Here is a 24,445-nt window from a genome sequence, read left to right as displayed (position 1 = left end):
CCTTTAATTTAATTTCCCAATCTCCCTTTGACAACCCACCGCTCATACCTATGTATTTGGCTTTATTTAAGTTTAAGACTCTAATTTCTGACTTAAGTACGTTACTTTCAAACTCCATGTGAAATTCTATCATATTATGATCATTCTTCCCCAGAGGTTCTTTTACTGTGAGATTACTAATTAACCCTATCTCATTACATAACACAAGATTTAATATAACCTGTTCCCTGGTTGGTTCTAGCAAGCCGTCTCAAATGTATTCCATGAACTCGTCTTCCATACTACTTTTGCCAATTTCATTTGCTCTGCTCGCAAAAGCTCTCCAAATTGGGCAGCGGAATCAGTATCAGGGCTGGTAGCCAGAATAAGATGGCAATTGGTGGCTCAAGCTGGACTGGATCAAATTGCTACCTTTTGCCAAATTCAAAACTGGACAGGGAATAGACTTATTGTCGATGTACAATTTACAGTTTATTACCGATGGGAATGGGGTACAGTTGAGTAGAAAATAGTGCACAGAGATAATGCACAGCAATCTTTTCTTTAGTAAATATAATCAATATGGAGTCTACGGCCTTCATCACTGAAACGTTGACCCATGAAGACAGATAGGTCAAAGTGCACCAAATCAGAGTGACTCAATGCAAAAGGCAGTAAACTTATCTTCTTGGGAAAAGGAAAACACTCCATCACCCTCCCCTCCCCTCGAAATACTTCCCTTGCAGGTACACAGATCGTATTCATTGAACAACTATAAATATTATTCCTCTCAGGTTTCATTGAGAACTTAAAATTAATTTGACCTGGAATAAAACATTTGGAGGGATGGACAGAGAGAGGGATGGAGGTTGAGTCATAAAGGCTGCAGTTAACAGTGGTTGCCTCAGACTTGGAAAATGGCCACTTGGACAAGGTATCAAAAGGTTGTTGGCACTCACAGAACCATTATCCATTCTTCTGAAGAGCAGGGGAGATGATTGCAGGGAAGATAATTCGGGTGGGGAATTTTTTTTTTAAATTGGCATCTCTGAAATACTACATATATAATATTCTATTTGGGTAGTCCCATCATCTCAGCGAGGAACCATATTATGAAGGAAGCAAAGACAGAGATCCATCTACAATAATGTAGCCCCGATTCCCCAACCTGCACTCCTGTCAAGCACAGCTGTCCAATGGGAGTAAGAGATTTTTTTAACAATATGCTACATTTGGCAGGATAGAGGTAAGAAATTTTAAGCAGAAAATAGAATTACACATTGTTTAATAAACAATCACATAATCAACTTATCACAACTGATATTCTGGGCACCCTTTGTAATAAGAAAACACTAATAGTAGCTAGCAAGCACCCTTTATCAACCTTAATAAAGCCAGTGCTACATTCCAGGCTATAAAATTCTTATAAAATTCAGGCAAGTAAAATAGGGAGGCTACTTGCCTATGTGCTATTAAAAGAAACTCAATCCCTCATGATGTGATACAAAATATTGACTATATTTAAACAGTCCAGCAATGTAATAAAAACTGAAGTGAGTTGTCAAATACAGTATACGTCAGTAAATTTTCACCTTCCTGCATCTAGAGTCACCTTTTTTGTGTAATTAGTCTGCACACTGTTCAGTATTTTCCACAATATCAGCAAATAAAAATGGTTTTGCACCCCCCCGCTGTCTCCTTCGTACCTTAGCATGGCTTAGCAACTCACTAGATAAACTTGCTGAGCCATTGGGGTAGCCCTACTGGAAAAATATGTTTTGTACATGTAATTCAAAACAAAATGGATGGAGTCATACTTTAGCCAATTACCATTTGGACATGATACTGTATTCTACGCACATTTAAATCAGGTCAAGTCCTATTCTAAATTATGACAGTGTCATTTGATGCACATTTTTAGTCTTAAATTTGTTTGCTGAGCAACTGATATTATCACTTGGATGAAAATTGATTTGAATGCACCAGTGTTTGTTCCACATGAACTCAATATAGCATTGCAGCGCTCAACACTGAGTACCCATATTTCATCAGGAAGCTACGCTATTCATGTTTTAACTTAATCAAGTATTTTCAATTAAATATTACTATTCTGCAAAAATAATCAACTGGCACATATGCAGTTTCTATTTTGAAATGCAAGTTGGATATTTCTAAGTAAATATGACTTAATTTATAGAAAAATGTACTGTACATTTAGGTCTTGGCTTTTTGCCCAGGGTAAACTGTCAAAGTTCAGCTTTGTTATTTTAATTGTACATGGCAAAAATCCCAAAATACAAAATGGTAACTGTACTTAATCTTCCTGCATGACACAAAAATTACAATAGCTGCAAATAATTAATTTAACACAATTTTCCCTTAAGGAGTTCTAAGCATTATTCCAACTTATAAAACCTCTCATACTGTCCATCAGATGCTATTCTCATCAAAATATTTATCTCTAGTTAATCTTTGTAATGTTTGCAATAAGTACAATAGTTCTTTATAATAGCTAATTGCTGTTTTCAGCAAGTATATTAAAGGCTGTTCCATTATTCTGCATGGCTTGCAAAACACTGCACAGGAATTGTGCCACATTTACTGTAAAGCAAATCTGATTATTAAGCAGCTTGTGTTCATTTTAAAACAGACTAAATGTTCCACCTTACAGACATGTTGGCTCCAGCTGAACACAGGATCTCCATTTCAAAAATCTCTGACAAAAGTGCCACGTTGAAGCAAACTCGAACCATGCACTAAAGAAAAAAACAGGAACTTTTGATATTAGGGACAACAGTTGGATGTGTGTATAAATTTGGTCTGAATAAAGCCTTACATCTTAGCTGGAGTTCAGATGCAAATATTTCCTCTGACCACACACTTATCCAAACTAACTGGAATACACTACACAACTTCAAATAGAGCAGAGCATGGACTCAAGCACTGCCAAGTATTTACAGAAGTTTGTAGATATAGATACAGCAAATCAAAGAAGTCATTGATGTGCCTCATTTCTGAAGGGGCAGTACTTCATAGGTTGTTCAATATTAATCAAATATAGTGACAAAGTTTGCCAGGCAAACACTAAAATCCATCAACATCTACTTCATTACAGTATAGATTAACAAGTGATGCCAAATTCAAAGGGTCAAGCTAGCATGAATTACCACTGATAAAAACTATCATGGTTATTGACCCTGGTATGATAAAATACCCAACTTGTTTATACTAGACAACTTCCTGTAAATGGAGGCTCTAATAACTAACAAATCCCCAATACCCTGATTTGGATCGGAACAAAAATGTAACAATAGGCCAGTCAAAACATGTTTGCTACAGTTCTAAGAAGAAAAACTAATTTTTATGCACATTCACAATGCTTTCCTTGTTTCAAAATCATACCAACCAACACTCTTTGTTCAGCTGCCATCACTGTCAGCAAATAACAAACTTTGGTCATAATTCTCCCAGAAACACACCACACTCTAACCCCTCATCCACGATTTCCTGCAATTTGAGGAACAGCTGTGTTCACTCCTGTTGCCTTTACTACATATTCCATCTGGACAATTCTATGGGTCACACTGTTTGCTTCTGCAACATCTGGAAACGATCATACCTTGTGATGTCTTGAAGTGAGCTAATAATGCCTACAAACAATAGCAGTCTCTCACCTAGTCTTTTTCATTGCCTTCCTAATATAGACATTGATGTGTTATATGCAAAATTGCATTTATAGCTGTAACTCTCCATGTTTTAATGGATCACTTATCAACTACTGAATTCGTCTGTGACATCACTTCTCATGGGCAGGTGGACCGACTGCCTGCTGCTAAGACTCTGCCAATTTCTTCATTGGGAAATTTCTTTCTTAGAAACATATGCCTTTTTAAAATTTACTTTCGGTGTAGAATTTTGTGTGCATTTCAAGCTGAGAGATGTCAATATTACAAATTGAAAACTTTTTTCTACTTTTATTACCCAGTATCAGCATCAAGCACTCCTCGGTCAGGTACAAGACTGGTTAGTAGCTTAATTCCAACCTCAGAAGAGTGTGAATTTTTCCACCATTCCTTATACCACTCTGTAACAGATTGCCATGTTAATGTTAATTAATGCTGAAATGTAGGCATTGTTGTGTTATAGGCATGGGCTTACAACACAACAGTGCCTACATTTCAGCATTTATATATATCCACAAGAACATAAGAAATGTCAAAGACAAGAAAATGATACATTGTGCAATCAAAGCTCAGGTCTCTAGTAACCCAACACTCCCCACTACAGAATCCAGCGACATTTTGACCTCCTCTAATGGTGTTGGCTCTAATAGCACTTGGAAAATTTTGGGTAAAAAAATTCTGAAGTGTCGTATCACAACTTCAGGGTATTCCAAAGTGTTTTATAACCAAGTAATTACATTTGATATAGTGTCACTATTAGGTAGGCAAATATAGCAGTCAATTTGCATTGGGGAATGATCTTGTAAAAATTACTGAGTTCAGCAGGGTGCAGGAGCAGAAATTTAAGAGTCACAGAGCCTTTACAATCTTGGCAAGCATTCCGAAGGATCAATCCTTGGCCATCTCCCATTTCTCATCTACATGCTGTCCCTTGGTGACATCATCCGAAAACATGTACAGTGACGACATCATACTCTACTTCACCATCACCACGCTCAACCCCTCCATTGCCTCTGCATTATCAATCTGTTTGCCCAACATCCAGTCCTGGATGAGCCGAAATTTCCTCCAATTAAACATTGGGAAGATTGAAGCCACTCTCTTCGGTCCTCGCCACAAACTCCATTCCCGAGCCACCTCCCTAGATTTCATCCCCCTCCCTGACCACTTTTTCAGACTGAACCAGACTGTTCGCAACTTCGGCGTCCGACATGAACCTGAGCTGAGCTTCCAGCCCCATAGCCTCTCCATCACAAAGACCGCTACTTCCACCTCCATAATATCTTCCACCTCCGTAATATCAACCATCTCCGCCTCTGCCTCAGCCCATCTGCTGCTGAAACAGTCATCCATGTTTTTGTTACCTGCAGACTTGACTATTCAAATGCTCTCCTGGTCAGCCTCCCACCTTCCACCCGCCAGTGCATCTAAAACTCTGCTGCCCATATCCTAACCCATCACCCCTTTGTTCGCTGACCTACACTGGCTCCTGGTCCAGCAAAGCCTTGATTTTAAAATTCTCATCCTAGTGTTCAAATCCCTCCATGGCCTCGCTCCTATCTCTGTAACCTCCTCCAGCCCTACGACCCTCCGAGAACTCTGCGTGCCTCCAACTTTGGCCGCTTGTGCATCCCCCATTTCTTATGCCCAAATCATTGGTAGTTGTGCTTTCAGCCATCTAAGCCCTGACCTTCTCTGCATCTCTCTCCTACTTTAAGACGCTCCTTAAAACCTACCTCTTCACCAAGCCCTAATGTCTCCTTCTTTGGCTCGCTGTCGATTTTTGTCTGATTGCACTCCTGTGAAGCACCTTGGGACATTTTACTACATTATAGATGCCACATTAATGCAAGTTGTTGTTTTTTATTTGTTAAACACTTAGATGCAATTAATTCTAAAATGCATTGTCATAAAAGTGTCATTATGTCTTTTTATGTGATATCACCCAAATAAAAATTATATATGACAGTTCTCTCAGCCACAGTGTGCCTTTTGTCAGTTTATGCTGATGCATTCTTGAAGTTATCACTGTATCTCCACCAATGATAATTTAGCTCTTTGGTCAGCCTCAGTGACTCTTTCAATCCAATACTCCCAATGCTATCATCAATAACTATTTAAGAAAAAAAACTTAAAAACTGACAAATGAAAAGAACAAAATAAAATTATGCTAATACTAATTGTAATTTTATTTGTTTTTTTTAAGAAGGGGTGCTTATGGTGAAATCTCTAAGTGTGGCAAATGGAATTCAATGTAGACAAATGTGAGGTCATCCACTTTGGATCAAAAAAGGATAGAACAGGGTACTTTCTAAATGGTAAAAAGTTAAAAACAGTGGATGTCCAAAGGGACTTAGGGGTTCAGTACATAGATCATTGAAGTGTCATGAACAGGTGCAGAAAATAATCAAGGCGGCTAATGGAATGCTGGCCTTTACATCTAGAGGACTAGAGTACAAGGGGGCAGAAGTTATGCTGCAGCTATACAAAACCCTGGTTTGACTGCACCTGGAGTACTGTGAGCAGTTCTGGGCACCGCACCTTTGGAAGGACATATTGGCCTTGGAGGGAGTGCAGCATAGGGTTTACTAGAATGATACCCGGACTTCAAGGGTTAAGTTACGAGGAGAGATTACACAAATTGGGCTTGTATTCTGGAGAGTTTCGAAGGTTAAGGGGTGATCTGATCGAAGTTTATAAGATATTAAGGGGAACAGATAGGGTGGATAGAGAGAAACTATTTCCGCTGGTTGGGGATTTTAGGAGTCGGGGGCACAGTCTAAAAATTAGAGCCAGACCTTTCAGGAGCGAGATTAGGAAACATTTCTACACACAAAGGGTTGTAGAAGTTTGGAACTCTCTTCCGCAAACGGCAATTGATACTAGCTCAATTGCTAAATTTAAATCTGAGATAGGTAGCTTTTTGGCAACCAAAGGTATTAAGGGATATGGGCCAAAGGCAGGTATATGGAGTTAGATCATAGATCAGCCATGATCTTATCAAATGGCAGAGCAGGCACGAGGGGATGAATGGCCTACTCCTGTTCCTATGTTCCTATGTCAACTTGAGCTTTAAATGTCAGCTATGGTTCAGTGGTAGCACTCATGCCTGTCAGATGGTTGTGGATTCAAGTCCCACTCCAGGGACGAGTACATAATCTAGGCTGACATTTCAGTGCAGTATTGGAGCAACTGTCTATCGGATGTTAACCGAGTTGAACCGAGGCCCCGTCTGCCCTCCCAGGTGGACGTAAAAGATCCCACGGCACTATTCAAAGAAGAGCAGGGGAGTTGGCCAACATATATTCCTCAACCAACATCTAAAACAGATCAGCTTGTGCTTTATTTCATTGCTGTTTGTGGGAACTTGGTGCACAAATTGGCTGTCAAGCAGTGAGTACACTTCAAAAGTACTTCATTGGCTGTAAAGCACTTTGGGACGTCCTGAGATTGTGAAATTCGCTATATAAATGCAAATATTTCTTTCTTTCAAAAGCACCTTCTGGCTTCATTGTGTAACTAATACATTCATATTACATCACTAAAAGCTACATTACATTGATTTTTTGCATTAGAGTTCACCCTGCTTTCCTATTTTCTTTGCTTTTGTAATAAAGAAAATCTCATCAGAAAAAACTGGTTGTTTCATGAAAGGTAACACATTTAACACAGAACAGTACAGTAGTGAGAGATGCACTGGAGAAAGGTTTACACAATGAACAACTTTTATTAGCATGTGTTTAAGATTTATTAATATTACAAACTAAATGAGACTGCATATCAACATTAGGAAAAAGCCAAATATTGAGTATTATGCCATCCCTTGTTCTGACATGACCTTCATATTCCCAAATCTGTTCATTGAACTGCCAGCAGGTTCATCCAAATCAACATCAACAGCCCTTGACTTTCTTTGTTTTATTGTGAAATTATTATTACAGCCGTGGCAAATTTTGAGGGCAAGTATTCGGAATTGATGGAATACTTTTAACTTCTATGCGCATGAAATTTGTTGGAGTTTTGACTTCCCAACAACAAAAATAAGCTCCTTTCTATTCCCTTACAAAAAATTGTGAAGAAATGTTCATAATTATTCTAAGCTTCTGATGAAAACGCTCAGCAGTCTCTCAAGAAACAAGTTGGCATTTACAGTATATTTTTGTGCCTGAGCAAAATCCATTTATTCAATATTCAACATGCTACCTTATTTGCTAAAATTTACTGAATTAGAGTAAACAGAAGTCAAGATCAGCAGTAAGCAATGAGTGACCAGATCAATATCTCAATTAAGCTTAAAAATTACTGAGTATTAACATCCAAATGCTTAATATGCTTGTAACAAATTCCTTTCTACTCTATCTTAATGAGATGTCAACCTATTTAAAATAAATGGGTTAAGTCTTCATACAATAACATCACTCACGGTAATTTCGAGGCCATAATGAAAAAAGCACCATTATGGCACTGTAGGACAATCCTATTGCAAACCTTAGATATGACTTAAAACTACTGATTCTTGGGGATAATAGATTAAAGAGGGAATCTCTTCTTGTGTGCTTCCTTTTGAAAACTGCACAAAAAGAATTATGATTCAATGCAACATTCTTCTGGTTTCTTTGAATATATATACAGCAAATGCAACAAATGTTACTCAGCCTGACAGTTTGAGAAACTAGACTATCAGTTGATATCCATCAGCCCAGGGTGCTCAACTGATTATGAGATTTCAACTGGGAATGTTCAGCTCTCTCCTACAATTGGGCTCCATGGCCCCAGTTTTCTGATCATAACACTACAGTAACTCAATCATTTCAATGAGTTACCATCGGTGTTGCAATCAGAAAACTTAGGCCAGTGATTGTCGTAAGGCAATTTACTCAGTGACCATTAAACAAAACTACTCAAAAATTAATCAAAAAATGTTAAACTTAATATTTATAAATGTTTAATCTTCATTGGGATTCTGATGGCTAGATTGTATGTTCAAGCTGAAGTGATAGAAATGTTTTTATACATTTTTTTAAAAATCTCAAATTAGTTCTATTGCAGTTGAATTGTGAACAATAGCCTAAAAAGGTTTTTCTCTTACTCTTATCTACCCCAGTAATTTGTGAATGCCAAACAAAATCACAATCATTGTAACAGACATAGTGAAACCAGATAATGATAGTTAGGGCAAATGATTTGTCACATAAAGTGCCGCAAATCACGGAGCATTTGTAGAATAAATTGGGAGATGTAAAGGTGCAGGAAATGCCCCATCCATGAAAATGAGTTGAAGAATTATTGGAAACGGTTTGCTTGACATAAAAAGAACCTTAACAAATAAAGTCACTGACGGCAAGGACTGTTGCACTCTGAACGGGTTTATCAGTAAGAAGCTAACAGCATCGTGAGGTCACCATCAGATAAGGAAATGGTAGAACCTAGGATTAGTTGAAACAAAGGAGAAATGAAACATGGAAAATAGATAGCCCCTACCACACTAACAGTTTGGGCAATGAGTAAGACACTTTATGGTTTACAACCCCGAACAAGCTTAGTGAATCACCAAAAACTGTGCATTTGAGAAAGGATTTAGGATTGGAGAAGGAGACCATGCTAGTGTTCATGCCCCAAGCATGCAGTAAAAAGTGAATATAAAGAGGTTGTCTGACCCCCCATGGGGCTCCAATCGATGGTGAGAAACTACCTCCTAAGGTGACAGAAGACGTCAAGAAGCAAACTACTCGAAGAGCACGGGTCCGATCAATCCTCCGTCTTGAGCGCTGAAACTCTCTACACAAAGGTTGCATCATGATTAACTATTTGTTGCATCAAATTACATAGAATGTACAGCACAGAAACAGGCCACTCTGCCCAACAGGTCCATGCTGGTGTTTATGCTTCACACGTGCCTCCTCCCTCCCAAATTTATCTAACCCTACTCCTTTCTCCATCATGTGTTAATCTAGCTTCCCCTTAAATGCATCTACGTTGATCAAAATCACGTGTTAATAAAAACATTGCTAAAGTTTACCAAGAGAATTAGCTTGTGTCTATGACTGATACTCCCTCCGTGTCTGACCCTATAAAGACTAAAGAAAAAAACGTATGGTTTTATGGAATATAATCCAGAAATGAATTCATACATGTGTAGATTGACTCCTGGTGCAGTCCTGATGTAATTACCAAAACCTTACTTCTGGAAAATACCCATGATGTAAAAGAAATTACAATGTACAGTAGTGTGATTTTCTTAAAAAGTTGGGAAGTCAATGAAAATACTATTTTTTTAGTTCTCATTGTTGCTGAGGTGCTCAGCTCATTGAGCTCTGTGTGTTGCCTGCAACGATCATGATGTAAGCTCAACCATTCCCATGATATGCATGCCTTGGAAATAAAATGTTAGTGCAACTATATTTAGTGTTCACACCAATAACTAACCTAGCGTTTTAACACTTCATTGGCCAGGTGTACATATCACAGGAGCAGCTAAGTGGGAAAGACATATTCTGCAATTATTAACATGCTGAGGACGAGTAGAACTGCCTCAACAGAAATCAGAAACTAACATTTTCACTGATTTGTGGATGTTTTCAGAAAATCACGTTACATGGGAAGCACTAAAAATTATGACATTTGAGGGTTGTAGGAGGTTACACGGATAGGGAGGGGCGAGGCCATGGAGGGATTTGAACACTAGGATGAGAATTTTAAATTCAAGGCATTGCCAAACCAGGAGTCAATATAGGTCAGCAAGCACAGCGGTGATCACAGGTGAATGGGACTTGGTGCGAGTTAGGGTACGGGCAGCAGAGTTTTGGATGAGCTGAAAGTGAAGAATCAGCTGAATCGTTAGTGGGGAATAAAAATAACAATGAGACAGCTAATACTGCTGACTCTTACGGCTGGAGTGCAGTGGCTTGATATACACCTTCAACTCCAGTTGGCACCTGCCTCAGGAACCCACAATACTGCAGGTCCTCACTGGGGGGGTAAAGCAGTGCTGCAGGGAACAAATGGCACATGTCAGGCCAATGTCTTCCAACTCAAGAGCTGGTAATGCTGTTTCTCTGATTGTTACTTATATTCCTCACTGGCAGATTAGCAGTTTCTGCCAGGAAGCTTTTCAAAAGTGAATGCTTTTAGAACCACACAAATTTACAGCATAGAAGGAGGCTATTCGACCCATTGTGTCAGCGTTGGCTCTTTGCTAGAGAAATTCAAAATGAGTCCCATTGCTTTGCTATTTACCCATAGCCCTGTATTTTCCTCTGTTTCAAATAGTTATCCAATTTTCCCTTAAAAATTGTGATTGTCTCTATATCGACCATTCAATCTGCCAAAGCATTCCATGCCTCTTGTGTAAAGGCATTTCTCATAATCTCTCTCCTCACTCTCTTAGTGATGGCTTTAAATTAATCACCCATTGTCACTGATTCCCCAACTATTCACTCTATCAAAACTTTTCATGATTTTAAAAACCTCTTAAATCTCCTCTTAGCCTCTTCTGCTCCAGCAGAAATAGTCCTAGTATCCAAGTCTCTCATAATGGGCTCGATTTTAGGAGGGAGGCGGGTTGGCAGCGGGGAGTCGACTGGGCGCGTGGGTAACACGCCCAGTGAATACGGGGTGCTCCGCACGCCATCGCAGCCTAATTGAAGGCACTTACCTTGGCTTCCGGGTTTCGCGCTGGAAAGCTGCGCAGCGGGTGGACTGCGCAGCCGCATCATAGGCTGTCAGCTGGAGGAGCCCTATTTAAAGGGGCAGTCCTCCACTGACTGATGCTGCAGAAAGGAGCCAAAATTACAGCATGGAGCAGCCCAAGGGGAAGGCTGCTCCCAGGTTTAATGATGCCTCACTCCAGGTCCTACTGGATGGGGTGAGGAGGAGGAGGACAGAGATCTGCTCCCCGGAGGAAGTGGCCTGCCTCTGCCACCAAGAAGGCCTGGCTCGAGTTGGCAGAGGAGGTCACCAGCACCACCAACATATCACGCATCTGCATACAGTGCAGGAGGCGCTTCAATGACCGAAGTAGGTCAGCCAAAGTGAGGACACTTACTCATTCCCCTACACTCCGTCTGCCACATCATCGCCCCCACCCCACATCTCCTTCTGCACTGCCAACAATACTCTCACATCACTCCTCACACCCATTCAAAGCTCATCCTCATCTTACCTGCACTTACTCACCTCGCCAATACTCATCCCACCACTACCACTCAATCCAATCCTCATACAATCTCATGGCTCCGACTCATACTCACCCTCTCATGCATCTCTTTCACGATCAGCCTCACCCAACCTGCCAATACCTGTGCTGCAGCCACAGGGCATGCATCACATATGTGTAGTAGGAAGCGCAAGGGTATGCACAAGGGTGTTTGAGGGTTTGTCATGGTTTTTACTTATATTTGATTTCTGATTAACTCACATTACATATTATATTGTCACCACTACTGCCACGTCTTTGCAAATCTTGTCTGGTTTGTGCAATAATGCCCTTTCCTGAGGATCACTATGAAGACCCACACCTGATGCCACCCATTGTGCCACTGCAGAGTGGGTGTAGGTGTATTTCCAGGGCTCTTTTGTGCAGACGACAGAGCTGTCGGCGATGTCCCCGGTGGCATCCTGGAAGGATGCGGAGCAGTTGTTGAGGGCAGTGGTGACTTTGATGGCGACAGGTAAGAAGATGGTGCTCGGGCCAGCCGGGAGCAGCTCGGCATGAAGGAGGCTGCAGATGCCCACGACTACATGTCGAGTGACTCTGAGCCTCCGTGTGCACTGCTGCTCAGAGAGGTCCAGGAAGCTGAGCCTCGGTCTGTAGACCCTGTGGCGAGGGTAGTGCCTTCTGCGACGCATCTCTCTTTGCGGTTGCCCTCCCTCCTGCTGTACAGGTGGATGTGTCACAGCACTGTGTTATGGAGCTCCACATGTCAGAGGTGGACGGCGTGGCCGGCGATGCTGTCCGTCCTCCGAGGAGGTCATGACTGCAGCTATGGAGGCCCCCATCCGGAAGATGTACATTTGAGGGGGTCCGCAAGGTAGGTAAATGTATCTGCACACCGGGGTTGAGGTTGCATGTTTGTGAATTTTGTTAGGAGGAGGGTGATGGAGGCCAAACTTTGTCCAAAGTTACAGAGTGGCCTCCTGCAATGAGTGAGGGTCTCCCCCCCCCACCTGTCAAATGGACCTTTGCAGCTGCCACAGGCTGATGGCTGCAACACGTCCATTTCAATTGGGAGTATTGCCCCCAGTACGGTAAACACGCTCAGTTGAGTTGAAAATCCCACCCCTCCTAAAATATCCTACAAATCAGGTCTGCAAACGATCTGAAGTATCTAATTAATTGGTTTAAGTGGGATCCCGCCGGCTTTAATTGCCAGCGGGAGTCCCGCATGCGGGGGCTGCGCGCACATCTAAGTGTGTCACTGGGGAACCCGGAAGTGGGCGGGTTGGAGCTGGGCTCCAGACCCGCCCCGGGAATCCCCGATTTTCGGAGCCCCCCCCCCCCCCCCGCTACGAACCCGCCATCTCGTACGTCCGAAAATCGAGCCCAATGAGTTTCTCATCCCTGGTGAATTTATGCTGTGCTCAAACTGTGGCTTAACCAATATTTTGTGCAAACTTGGGAAGCAGGCTGCTGTCTCTGGACTTTCAGGATCTGATAGCTGCTATTAGGCAAACATTCCGTTGGTCTCTGAATACAGAGATCCAGGGCCCAGTGGAATGTTGATGGCTGGAACAGAGCTGAACTGCAAACCAAGTTTCTTACTCTTGTACTATAATCTCCCTATTGATAAAACCCAAAATGCTGTTGGATCTTTTTTTTTTTTAAAAATGGCTTTATCTACTTGCACTCGTACTTTGAGAACGACATAAACCCCATTCCAGTCGCTAGAGGATTTCTGTAATTATCAGCCACGGTGCAATGCGGGCATGTAATCGTCAGGTGACTGACACACATTTAAGGACAGCCAGGAAATTATCCAGCTTGCCATCACAGTAAAGCAGCAGCAAGATAGTCCCATCCAGTTTTAGGAGGTTACTAGAGGATCTCTAAACTTTCTTTCACCTATTCTAGCGCTTCTCCTAGGTGCAACCTGAGAACCTGTATCGTAAGAGAGATGGCTGGCTGCTCCTGGGCTAAAAAAGGCTCACGAGACACAGGTGGCCCTCTTTTCATGGCAGCTTGCTCCTGGGAGGGAGCCACTGCAGCCTGCATCTCTGGAGCTAGAGTCGCATCCTATGTGCTGCAGTCCTGAGATAAGGCAGCTGGAGACAGCTCTGTTCCAGCCGTCAACATTCCACTGGGCCCTGGATCTCTGTCTTCACATATCAACGGAATGATTTGTTTAATAGCAGCTATCAGATCCTGAAAGCCCAGAGACAGCAGCCTGCTTCCCAACACACAGAGTACTGTATATTCTGTCCCCTACTGCCACCAGGGTTGCAGTCTGTGCTTTTGTGGAAGAGGAAACTCCAACTGAACCCTGCCTATATCTCGGGGTGAGAACTGCTGCCGATTCCAATGAAGCTGCCGCAAGCTCCTTTGACGTCTGAAACGAAGAGAAAGTTTCGCTGAATTTGTCGCAAATGATGGCTGTAAACTCTACAGTCATGCGTGTCACTTGCCACATATCATCGGAGGCGGACCTCAAAAAATGCACATAGGTACAATGTTCCTCAATCATTTTCTTTTCAGGTAAGTACCCATGAGTTATGAGTACCATAACTCCAGGGCCATGGACAGCCTTTTTCTTGGTCTCAGCTGGTAAGGTGACACACCCTCACCCACTCCTCATGCTCTGTGTATTACCCAGTACCATATCCTCACTAACACTAATCAGTCCCCTCCTCCCCCAAAGTGAAACTATCTGAGCCGGAGTGCAGGAGTCAAAAAGCATGTGACACAAGGGATGAGATCAAGGAGTTGTGGCAGAGAAACACAGAGCAGGATGTTGGCCAGGAACTCATGGTAAGGCTTGACCTTGACTTCCTCTCCATCATCATAATCATCCTCCTTGCTTTGATCACCCTGATATTCAACGAGGAATAAGTTCTATCTCTCCACTTCATCATCAGCATCCTCCTCTGTCACCCTCCTCCCGTCCCTGATGCTGTGGAAAAGGAGTGTACAAGCCAAGAATGGGTGAGCATTAACCCGAGTTTAAGGAGACACAGAAGGGGTGGAACTTCATGGCTATGTGCTGCTTCACAGATTCCATGGCAACTATATAGGTGTGTACCTGGCAACAGCACGGTCTCCTGACCTCGCCATCTCCCACAGCTCCAGGGCCACGGACAGCTTTATCCTGGGCCACAGCTGGCAAGGTGGCACTTCCTCAGCCACTCCACATTCCTCCCAGTCCTTCATGCTCTATGAATTACCCAGCACCATATCCTCGCCAACTAGAGCAGAGTACCTTCCCAGTACCTCCACAGCCTGTTCCTCAGAGAGGTGAGCTCCTTAATGTCGGGAATGCGCTCTCCATCTCACGCAGACATTGCGCACAAGTTTATCCTGCAAAAGTTTGTAGCAAAGACTAGCAATTGAGCACAGTCGCCCAGCTGGCATCAGGCAGCTGATTTAAGAGATGAAGTGATATCACCCTGTTGAAGTGGAGGAAGGGGTTTACAGGAGGTTTGTGCAAGTTAAGTGCTGTTAGGGGAGATGGCTACACATACTGTATGGTTAAAAGGAACACAAACTAGGAACCTGATTGCAGTTGGTTATATAGCTAATTAGAACAATTATAATTTTAAAGAATGAAGAATGTGCTGATGCCCAAGGAAGAAAAGGGAGAGTGGTCAGTGTGTCTCCTGCCTTGGTCAGGTCATTGAACTTCTTGCAGCACTACTTGGCAGTTCTGGGGTGAGAGTTGGCACTCAATACCACAGTGTCTCCCTCCACATAGCATGAGATTTTTTTAAAAAAACGGTTCCTCTCATGGAGACCCAGCAATCTGTCTCTCCTATGCTCAATCTTTTTGAGGAGGGTTTGGGGGATTGGTCTCACTGAAATTTTGTGCTCTTCTTTTGTTCCTCCTTCCAATGCCTGTGTCCCTTCTTCTGTGCCAGATCCTCCATAGCAAGTCATTCTTGAAAAATGGAACAAAAGTCACACAATGGACCATACAATCGAGCTACCTGACAGTGAACTTAGTAATCCAAACATTTTCCTACTTACCCACTGCTCTCTTAGCCTGCTACTGCAATCTTCAACTCGACTTGGCTTTTTAAAAGGCTGCACTCTAATTTCCCAGCACATTACTGCCATTTTACATGGGATTTGCACTGGAGGTCCTCCAATAGATCTGCAAATGAGATGACCCTTGAACTTCTCGCAGATTCAGCTCTGCAGATCATCGGCAGGTGCAACGCCAGATGAACTGGTGCAAATCCAACGCAATTCACCACGCTTAATTTTGGGGCCTTGTTCTTTTATGTATTGGACCCAATATGAAAATGTCCCCCCACTGTGAAGCAAACTTTTTTGTGATATTTTTGCAGGAATGTGCAATCTAGTAAACTTTAACTTCTAATTATTAGTGACACATAGATTTAAAAAAAACTATTATATTTTACCTTTTAAAAGCTGAACCATATTAACATCTGATGAATATTATATGTGGACAGAAAGAAACATTAAGTACACATTTACCCATCTTGGTTTTGTAACCTTTAATATCCTTGCCTAACAAAAATCTGTCAATCTCAGTTTCTAAATTTTCAATTGACCTAGCCTCAACAGCTTTTTGGGAGAGAGTTCCAGATTTCCACTGCCCTTTGTGTGAAGAAGTGCTTTCTGACATCCCACCTGAACGGCCTAGCTCTAATTTTAAGGATATGCCCCCTTGTTCTGAACTTTCCCACCAGAGGAAAGAATTTCTCTGGTGGGAGAGTCCAGAGAAATTAGACCATCAAACTATTACTAATGATAATTGCAAAAATATTTCAGATCTGTGTTTTCTAAACATTATGAAAAACTGCAAAGAAAAACAGCAATGGCCGAAATTTAATTGAAATTATTCCGAGAAGGCTTTATTAGACCCTTGCTCTACAGACTTAGCTCAAAACTAAAAGACCAACTACAGATACAAAAGCCACCATAATGGTAGGAGTGCCCTCATTTTATGTTGAAAGGTAAGCAGGACCAAAACACGCTTTCTATGAAGGTCTAGGATGAAAATACGGTAATCCCTAAATGGAACAGCTATGAAATATATAGGTTGTCCTTAAATCTCTGTGCCTTCCGAAAGAATACTTGGCACATAAGAACATAAGAAATAGGAGTGGGAGTCAGCCATATGGCCCCTCGAACCTGCTCTGCCATTCAATAAGATCATGGCTGTTCTTCTACCTCAACTCCACTTTCCAGCCCGATCCCCATATCCCTTGATTTCCCTAGAATCCAAAAATCTATCTATCTCGGCCCTGAATATTCTCAACGACTCAGCATCCACAGTCCTCTGGGGTAGAGAATTTCAAAGATTTACAACCTTCTGAGTGAAGAAATTCCTCCTCATCTCAGTCTTAAATGGCTGACCCCTTATCCTATGACATTTGGTGCAACTAGTGCTGCTGTCTAGCCTCATTAATCTATATTAAGCGGAAAAGTATACGTTCTTGGCGATCACCTTACAGATGAGTACAAGTTATAACCAAATCCAATTCCCATTAAGCGCCTTACATATGTGAACTGCCCACTTAGTTAGCCCAACAAAGTATCTTTGGAGAGCAGCCATTAGGGCCTTGGCACATGAAAACTCCATGCCCAGATGTTTCATTAAGTACACGCAATGCTGATTTTAAATAACTTTCCTTCTGATAAAGAAAATCTTGCTTTTGGCACATTATAAACACATGGCATCAGGCAGGAAGAAACTGGAATAGACATAGCACGAGCACAGTAACTAAAGCAGCACAACATGCCTGATTTTGAAAAAGGAAACATAAATGTTATTTGCCCAATTTTTGCTCTTGGCTTCAGTGAGAGATAAATTGGATCAAACTACTATGTTTGCTCAAATCTAGTCAAGGTAGTGAGAAGCACTCCAATAACAACAAAAAAATTGGATTAAAGGCAGGCACTGCAGCCCCTCAACCGTGTTCCTTCCAGCACATGCACAATTTGGTCTGTCATGGTCTCTTGCAACTTACTTCATCTCAGGAGGCAGTTGAAAATTACTGTAAAACTTCCAACATAAAGCTCCCTGACACCTAAAAATAATCAACCAAAACCCTCTGATATGAATCTAACATTACAATTGGCATTATTTCCACGTTAAATCTTTACTGTAGCTACACTGTGATCACATATATAATACTTACAAGGCCGAGAGATTATCAAACTTAAATTACTGAAATAATTGAAGACAGACAAAGTAACTGAAAGTGAGCAAGCTTATTTTGGAAGCTTACAAAAACACATCAAGATATGCAAATCGAGAATACTACTTATTTCTTCACCTTATAATGTCAATGCAAGAGAATGATGCACATAGAACATGAAATGAGATTGGCACGAGTAGGTAAACAGACATCAGGTTTCATACCATTTGGAATTTAGTTAGAATTTCAAATGATTACAAATCCCTCTTTGAATAAAAAAAATGGTATGAAAATGGTAGACAGTTTATAAAATAGTATATTTGTTTGCCATGCTGAAAGACCATGGATTTGTAACTCAATTCTTATACAATAAGAAGAAATACTTGCCAAATTTTTCTCGTAACTCCACCTGTACATTTTAGAAATCCACGTTTCTGGCATGGAGCATCATCCACCAAGAGAGCACGTCACAGGTGCTCTCCCCACAATTCTGCATCCATTAAAATTAATGGACAGAAAAACGTGGAGAACATATGCCCAAATTCCCGATGTGCACTCCTAGTGGGCGAGCATGATTTTGTAAAATTGACCCCGGTATTATAGAATAACACAAGTTGCAGTATATCTCAAGCTTGTAAGACATGGGAGTTCGTAGATATGATGCTGTTAAAAGGCTCAAGATGAAATTTTGTGTTACTACTTTGCAAAATACACTATGTGTTATCCTGAACAGATTGCTATTTTTAAAATTAAATACCAGTTTATAAATTTCTTTGAGCTGAAACCTGATATAAGTAAACGAGTGTTTATTTTTTGTTTAATGTAATACAGATGTTGTAAAAGCAGAAAGAAGAACCTACTGAATACATACTAAAATGAACCTGAACGGGCCAATTAAAATTCTCTGCCTACATATTTTTTTATATCTGCAAACACAAGATACCAAAATCAATTTATTGTTAGTGGTTACGGAGTCTTAGACTATCATTTATAGGCATCTTGGGCAATATCTGAAAAGGCCAGGTTCAAAATGGTAGCAAAGGGTCTCACCAATCATTCCATCTTAAAGAACACAATCAAACAAGAATAGTATAAGACAACAGAGGACCTTGTTTATGTTAGCAACATTCATTGATGCATGTGGAAATAATATTCAAGAACATTATGGACCTTTTATTTTGTCCATACAGGCTAAAGCCCAGAAATTATTATAAGCAATATTAGCATCTGAATACTTACATTGCTTTGTCTACTATTTTAACAGTTAAGCTTTCATTAAAACAACAAAGAAATATTATATGAATGCATTAAACGCTGCTGTGTTATTCTCGCACAGAATAGCTTTAGATGCAAAAGGCCAAATTTGCTTCATCCTCCCCCTCGTCCCCCCATTTGAAATCTACAGAATTTTAGGCTTGTTGCAAAGTTTAAATGTTCAAATAACTATGTTGCATAATTTGAACAAATTCACATAAAAGTTTTAGCTAACAATCCAAGCAGTTGGGTACTAAAATCTTTAACCAAACAATATACACCTAGTTATATAATTAAAACTCGTGTGTATCCATAGTTTACAGGAACACATTCAACACACTTCAAAATGTCATACTAACAAACTCCACCTCCCCAAATCCCTTCACTTCCTGCTCAGTGTTCACCTATCGCCCTTGTAAAATACACAGATATTCATCTGCATGAGAGACACTATGGGCTCGATGTTACCAGGGCTGCGGGTTCGCGGCGGGGGGACTATTGGGCGCGTGGGTAACGCGCCCGGTGAAATTAGTCAGCCCCCCGCGCGATCACAGCCCAATTGGATCCACTTACCTTGTCTTCCAGGTTCCCCACTGCTGATCTGCGCGTCGGGTGGGCTGCTCATGCGCAGTAAGATCTGTCAGCTGGAGGAGCTCTATTTAAAGGGGCAGTCCTCCACTGACAGATGCTGCAACAAATAGCAAAAATTACAGCATGGAGCAGTCCGCTCCCAGTTTAATGATGCCTCACTCCAGGTATCATTAGACGGGGTGAGGAGGAGGGGGAGGACAGAGATCTTCCCCCCAGCGGGCGGGAAGAAGCGGCCTGCCTCTGCCACCAGGAAGGCCTGGCTCGAGGTGGCAGAGGAGGTCACCGGCAACACCAACATATCGCCCACCTGCATACAGTGCAGGAGGCACTCCAATGACCTCAGTAGGTCAGCCAAAGTGAGTACACTTACTCATTCCCCTACACTCCATCTGCCACATCACCGCCCTCACCCCACATCTCCTTCTGCACTGCCAACACTACTCTGTCACATCACCCGTCATACCCACTCAAACCTCATCCTCATCTTACCTGCACTTACTTACCTCGCCAGTACTCATCCCGCCACTACCACTCAACCCAATCCTCATACAATCTCATGGCTCTATCTCATACTCACCCTCTCGTGCATCTCTTTCACAGTCAGCCTCACTCAACCTGCCACTACCTGTGCTGCAGCCACAGGGCATGCATCACATATGTGCAGTAGGCAGCATAAGGCAAATGTGTTGTGAGCATGAAGGGATGCACAAGGGTGTTTGAGGGTTTGTCATGGTTTTTACTTCTATTGAATTTCTGACCAACTCACATCACATATTATATTGGCACCACTACTGCCACGTCTTTGCGAATCTTGTCTGGTTTGTGCAATAATGCCCTTTCCTGAGGATCACTATGAAGACCCACAACTGATGCCACCCATTGTGTCACTGCAGAGTGGGTGTAAGCATATTTGCAGGGCTCTTTTGTGCAGACAACTGAGAGACGTCGGCGATGTCCCCGGTGGCACCCTGGAAGGATGCGGAGGAGAAGTTGTTGAGGGCAGTGGTGACTTTGACAGTGATAGGTAAGAAGATGGTGCTCAGGCCAGCCGGGAGCAGCTCGGCATGAAGGAGGCTGCAGATGTCCACGAATACATGTCGAGTGACTCTGAGCCTCCGTGTGCACTGCTGCTCAGAGAGGTCCAGGAAGCTGAGCCTCGGTCTGTGGGCCCTGTGGCGAGGGTAGTGCCCTCTGCGATGCATCTCTCTCTGCGGTTGCCCTCCCTCCTGCTGTACAGGTGGATGTGTCACAGCACTCTGTTGTGGTGCTCCACGTGTCAGAGGTGGACGGCGAGGCTGGTGATGCTGTTCGCCCTCCGAGGAGGTCATGACTGCAGCTACGGTGGCCCCCATCCAGAAGATGTACATCTGAGGGGGTCCGCAAGTTAGGTAAGTGTGTCCTCACACCGGGGTTGCGGTTCCAGGTCGGTGAATTTTCTTGTTAGGAGGAGGGTGGTGGAGGCCAAACTTTGTCCAATGTGACGGAGTGGCCACCTGTCGAATGCACCTTTGCAGCTGCCACAGGCTGCTGGCTGCAACACCTCCGTTTGAACTGGGAGTGTTTCCCCCAGTATGGGAAACAGTCTCAGTTCAGTGTAAACTCCCACCCCTCGTAATAAAACAGCTCAATCAGGTCTGTAAACGACCTGAACGAGCAACATAAATACTTTCAAGTGGCATCCCGCTGGCTTTAATTGCCTGCGGGATTCCCACCTGCGGGGGCTGCGCGCGCATGCCGGCGCATCAGTGGGGAACCCGGAAGTGGGCGGGTTGGAGCCGGGCTCCGGTCCCGCTCCGGGATTCCCCGATTTTCGGATCCCCACCCGCCAGGAACGCACCCGATAGCGGGTGCTAAAATGATGCCCTATATAAATGTAAATTGTTGTTGTTTTGGAGACAAACCTCTGTAGGTAACCTATTGCTCCAACAATAGCAGCATAAGAGAATAGAGAAGTGCAGCCTCCAAAAACCACCAGGTACATGATATTGATCCTTACCAATAGAACATCAGCCATTAATTAGCTATTTATTTAAAACTCTTCTCGCGTGTGTCTGTCGGGTATGGGAAAATGTCCATCACATATGCAGTGTGCATCACAGTTCAGTTCCTGATTGTGCTAAGATTTAAGCCATTCATTTTAAAAAGCAATAAATCATTAACAGAAAAATATTGATTGCCTCAAATATGACTGAACAAGTAGGAAGCCTATCAATGAACATTGATAGGCTTCCTACTTGTTCAGTCATATTTGTTCAGTCATATCAGTGCACATCTGATCACGTGGGCACTATTAAGTTGAGAGATTAGTCCCCGTGCCTACGTGGAATAGGTGGGCTGCCAGCACTACTCGTGCAGTTCATTGGCAGCTCGCCTAATAGGGGGCGGAAATATTGGGTGCCCCCCAACACCACTTAAAAGCAGCCTGCACCTATTAAAGGGGAATTGCACCTTGGCTGCTCTATACTATCAATTGCTGTATAGACTTGAAAAATGCCAGGAACAACTGTTGCGAGGGCCCCCAGATTCTCAAATGCTTCAGTGGGGGTCATGGTGCAGGCAGTCCACAGGAAGAATGAGGTGTTGTTCCTGCCGCAGGACTGAAGGGTTTCAAGACGTAGCCAGGCAGCAATGGCAAGAGGTGGCAGGGAAGGTTATTGCCAGGACCTGGCTGCAATGTCGGAAGAGCCCGCACCAGCAGCTAAGGAAAGACTCCCAACTCATATCTCGCAATACACTCTACTGAACACTGCACAACCTGTAGCCCCGCTACACTCACAAGCCTTCCCTCCTCGCTTCCTGTCACTCTCCCCCAATCATTGCTGCGCACTTCACTCCAGCTCCTTCTACTGTCACATTCCGCACCTGCTACTGTCCTCACTTCCCCACATCTCTGTCACATTTCACACAACATCCATGACGTGCGTATCCTCAAGACATCTCATTAGGCTATCAAGAAAATAGTCCCTTCTTTCTTGCAGGACAAGCTGACGCACAATAGCGGTGAACAGGTGCGGACAAGAGGACAAGCATAAATACATGTCCTGTCCCCTATCGAGGAAAAGGTCCTATTAAAAGTGGCTATTGAAGCAGAGACTTTAACATTTGTCAAAAGGATAAGTATTTAAGGAAGAATATAAAAAGATACATGGAAAGGATAGGGATATGGCATTACAGTAAACAGCTCTGTTTGAATAGCTAGCACAGACTTCTCTAATTCTATACTGATGTCACTTTTTTCCATCTCTCACACTAACCATCACTACGGTATTTTAAACTGAAAATTTAGAGCTAATGCGAGCAATCTTGAACTATACTAAGAAATGACAAAACTGCGCACACTAATTTCACATATTTGCACCTAGCAGCAAGAAAAGACCTTAATCCAATCGGACTAGACTCAAATCCAGTTCTTGGAGATGAAAGGACAATGTGCCAATCCATTTCACACTACCTAGTCCTCCTGCAAAGTTCTGTTTAGATGTTGACCCCACCCGCTCTACAGAAAGAAGAAACTCATGTCAAATCTAAAAAAAACACAATGCTAAGTAACTAATTTACTTTTCATTTAATGGTTGAGAAGTTGTTGACAGAGGTATCATATTAAAAACATCCCTTAATCAAATGTTTTTCTTTCAGCTATAATTACAGTTTGGCTCTAGAACAGGGTAAATAGAGCCATAAAATATGATCATCTAGGTTTAGCATAATTCAAAAACCCAAGCTAAGGAGCCCAGCCAGCCTTAAATTAAACTTCAGAAGAGAAAGGGTCAAGAAATGTTGTATTAAGTACAACTTCATTCAAAGAATAAGGACTACACTCACAAATGAGTAATCTTTCCTCATTTGTTATCTTTCACATTCTTCAAATGTTGTACCTACTAAAGAGAATGGATGTGTCTGCTTATGATCTAAGGCACAGGCTTGTAACGCTCTGCCAAACTTTGGGTCTGTTTATGGTGCCAAGTCCAACAGTAAGGTTTGGTAAAACTGTGAAGTTACTTCATGTAACTCCCTTAATTATGCTATTTAAAGCAATATGCTTAACATTTTGCCACATAACACATGCTGCTCATATGGAATGAACCTTTAATTTTGTCTGTTAACTAGTAGCAATGCAGTATATATTCCATTAACAAAGTTGTATTTCTGAAGCAACAAATTTACTCTAGTTTTACAACCTTAAAATAATTGAGTACAGTTTAACTCCTTTGGTTCTCTCTACATTGGTCGTAGGTTCATTCTTTCAATAAAGATTGGGAGAACATCTAGTTTCCTCTGTAAGTAATAATACACGAACAAAATCATTCCATACAAATCCATAGTGACAACAGTGCACAGCGGACCATCTATCCACCTGCATTCTGCGCAGCCATTACTGACAAATATTCAAGGGTTGCAGTTAAATCTGACAGCTACTGGGAGCTCACACAGTGGGAGGAGGGATTTCCTGCACTGCTGCAGCTACTTATCCATTTAAAGATAGGTTGCTGTTTGGCAAACAATAGACAAAATGATGTGCAGGCCTAAAAATAACTTGTGGCAATAAAAAATTCAAGACGAAAGGAACCAGAGTCCACTGGCAAGTTAATGACCTGTGCAGTACTTTGATCAATGGCAAA

General features: G+C 42.3%; 1 protein-coding gene across 4 annotated transcripts in view; it reads right to left on the bottom strand.

The window, feature by feature from the left end:
• Positions 1 to 24,445, bottom strand: part of LOC137304686 (fibrillin-1-like) — a 462,162-nt gene that overhangs the window by 358,632 nt on the left and 79,085 nt on the right. The gene's annotated exons all lie outside the window — the stretch shown is intronic.

The sequence above is a fragment of the Heptranchias perlo genome, chromosome 38 (genome assembly GCF_035084215.1).
Source record: "Heptranchias perlo isolate sHepPer1 chromosome 38, sHepPer1.hap1, whole genome shotgun sequence".
NCBI classification, from domain to species: Eukaryota; Metazoa; Chordata; class Chondrichthyes; order Hexanchiformes; family Hexanchidae; genus Heptranchias; species Heptranchias perlo.
Note: the sequence above shows the minus strand (reverse complement) of the source record. Positions and strands in the feature narration are given on the sequence as shown.